This window comes from Mus caroli, chromosome 2 (assembly GCF_900094665.2).
Source record: "Mus caroli chromosome 2, CAROLI_EIJ_v1.1, whole genome shotgun sequence".
NCBI lineage: Eukaryota > Metazoa > Chordata > Mammalia > Rodentia > Muridae > Mus > Mus caroli.
Window position 1 is genome coordinate 36405232 of NC_034571.1, and position 3054 is coordinate 36408285.

A 3054-nucleotide genomic window follows, 5' to 3' on the forward strand; every position below is an offset into this window, starting at 1 on the left:
TGTCTCAAGCTGCATATGTATCGAAAGATGGCCTAGTGGGCCATCACTGGAAAGAGAGGCCCATTGGACTTGCAAACTTTATAGGCCCCAAGATAGGGGAATGCCAGGGCCAAAAGAATGGGAATGGGTGGGTAGGGAAGTGGGGGGCAGTATGGGGGACTGTTGGGATAGCATTGGAAATGTAATTGAGGAAAATATGTAATAAAAAATATTAAAAAATAAAAAAAAACAAAAAAAGAAAATATTTACTATTCGTTTTATCATATTTAAACATACAAACTAAAATTCTTGTCTTAATAATATCACTGCCAAAACTATGAAAATTTCATACAATTTCCTCCTTTTTGAAATTAGTCTCTTTGTTTTACTTCATTTATGCTGAAAATGCTGGTTATTCTTTAATTTTACAAGTATTACCTTAAGGCACTGTCATCTATGAAATTCCATCCCTCACATTCTAAAGAATATGAGGAGAATATGGAGTCATATTTAGCGATACTCTTTTCAAGGTAAATGTTATTTTGATGACTGAACCAAGAGTAAATTCTTTAAATACAAACCAAATTTAGTTCAAATTTCTAGTACAAAGTATATGTCTAGAAAACTGAAAAGGGCTGACATTTATTTTAAGCACAATGGTTCCTGGTAGTGTGTCACATATAAATCTATTCTGAGATGTTTGTTCCTGTTTTCTTTAAAGTCCTTAATGCTTTGATAAAGTTTCTGACTGATCTTTTATTTTCTGTTCCCTGGGGTCCATCTAGATAATTTTCATTTAAGAAAATTCTGAGACTAATGGATAAAGGATTTCTATGTGACTATTTTAGAGTTTTTATTGTTTGAGGTTTTAAGGTGGTATCCCTGCTTGCAAACTTCTGTTGTTGATTCTGTCTTCTGGTTCCAAAATCAAGGAATACTTCCTGTTTGACCTACTAAAGCTGAATATTGTGCCAAATTTTGATACATTCAATTAATTATAACTGATATGCTGATAACATGAGTAACAATATTAATTCCCATGGAATGGGAATTGATGGAAGGAAATTAAGCATGTCATTGGAGATGGTGATTCATAGCAATGCGAGTTCACTGATACAACAGATAGAGTTTGATTTACAGAAGAAGGAGGATAAAGAAGAGATCATTCCTCATTATGACTCAAGGCTTTCATAAAAATATTATGATGGAATTATATTATTTTCTTCTCCCATTTAAAATTATCTATACCCTCCCATATACCTCTTCTTGCAGCACTTAAAATTCATGGTCTTCTCTCTTATTATTGGCACATGCATATATATTCCTGAACACATAAATATAACTTCCTTCGTCTGTGTAACATTAATTATATGTACATTTTTATGGATGACCACTTGGTAACAAATAACCAATTGCCATGCACTTGCATGTATAAGACTATTTATCACACTTTCAGTATTCCTCAGTTTCTTATATTTCTTTGTGTATGGTTGGAGCCCCATGGAATCACACAGATTTTGAAAGATATATCCACAAATGATTCATACTAAATAGCTCTTGACAAATGGAATGAAAGAAAAAACTCTTGTTACAATTTTAACTCTATCTTATAAACACTAAATGTTAGAAAAAAAAGTAATTATTTAAACTGAGTTAAAGAGACAGAAAAGAGAGTTGCCTGGGAATAGAGAGTATCATAGCATGTATTGCTTAACCCTAAAAAGGCAGAAAGAAAAGTAAAACAAATCAAATCATGTACTATATAATATAGAATAAAAAAATTGTTCATTTGTTCCTTAGGCCAACAAAGAGGTCAAACCCAATGACCCCATAGTGACATGTCCCATTTGAGAAAGACTAAGGAAATTACCATTCTAACAAATGATGTTTTTGTTAATGTTATTGAACAACCTGGAAGATATATGTTGATTGATTTCTTCAGAATAATTAAAAGGTCTAAATACACAGGTAAGTTAGGGTCCTATCAAAATATTAGTCAAGAAATTTTCCCCTGAGCCCATGTTTTCAAGAATCTTCCCCAATTTCTCTTCTATTTGCTTCAGTGTACCTGGTTTTTGTGGATGTTCTTGATCCACTTGGACTTGTGCTTTTTACAAGGAGATAAGAATGGATCACTGTGCATTCCTTTACAAGGTTATGGATGGTTTTAGCTCTTTTGTCAAAGATCAAGTGAGCATAGGTATCTGGGTTCATGTCTGGGTCTTCAATTCTATTCCTTTGATCTATGTGCCTGTCTTTGTACTAATACCTTACAGTTTTATCACGATGACTCTGTAATATAGCTTTAGGTCAGGTACGGTTATTCCCCCAGAGGTAAGTTTTCCTTGAGAATAGTTTTTTTCTAACCCGTTTTTTTTTTTTTTTTGATGTTTTTGTTGTTATTCCAAATGAATTCTTAAAAATGGGGTACAGATGTAAACAAAGAATTCTCAACTGAGGAATATTGAATGGTCAAGAAGCACCTAAAGAAATGTTCAACATCCTTAGTCATCAGGGAAATGCAAATCAAAGCAACCCTAATATTTCATCTCACACTAGTCAGAATGGCTAACATTTAAAATTCAGGTGAGAGCAGATGCTCAAAAGGATAGAGAGAAAGAGGAATACTACTCCATTGTTGGTGGGATTGCAAGCTGGTACAACCACTTTGTATATCAGTCTGGCAGTTCCTTAGAAAATTGGACGTATTACCTGAGGACCCAGATATACCACTCTTAGGCATATACTCAAAAGATTTTCCAATATATAACAAGGATACATGCTCCACTATGTTCATAGCAGCATTATTTATAATAGCCAGAAGTTGAAAAGAACTCAGATTTCCTTCAACAGAGCAATGGATAGAGAAAACGTGATACATTTACACAATGGAGTACTACTCAGCAATTAAAAACAATGAATTCCCCCATTAAAAAATGGGGCTCAGAACTGAACAAAGAATTCTCACCTGAGGAATACCTAATGGCAGAGAAGCACCTGAAAAAATGTTCAACATCCTTAATCATCAGGGAAATGCAAATCAAAACAACCCTGAGATTCCACCTCGCACCAGTC

The 3054-nt window shown here is 33.8% G+C and overlaps 1 protein-coding gene across 2 annotated transcripts in view; it reads right to left on the minus strand.

Moving 5' to 3' along the window:
• Window positions 1-3054, minus strand: part of Lrp1b (LDL receptor related protein 1B) — a 1970757-nt gene that overhangs the window by 84608 nt on the left and 1883095 nt on the right. The gene's annotated exons all lie outside the window — the stretch shown is intronic.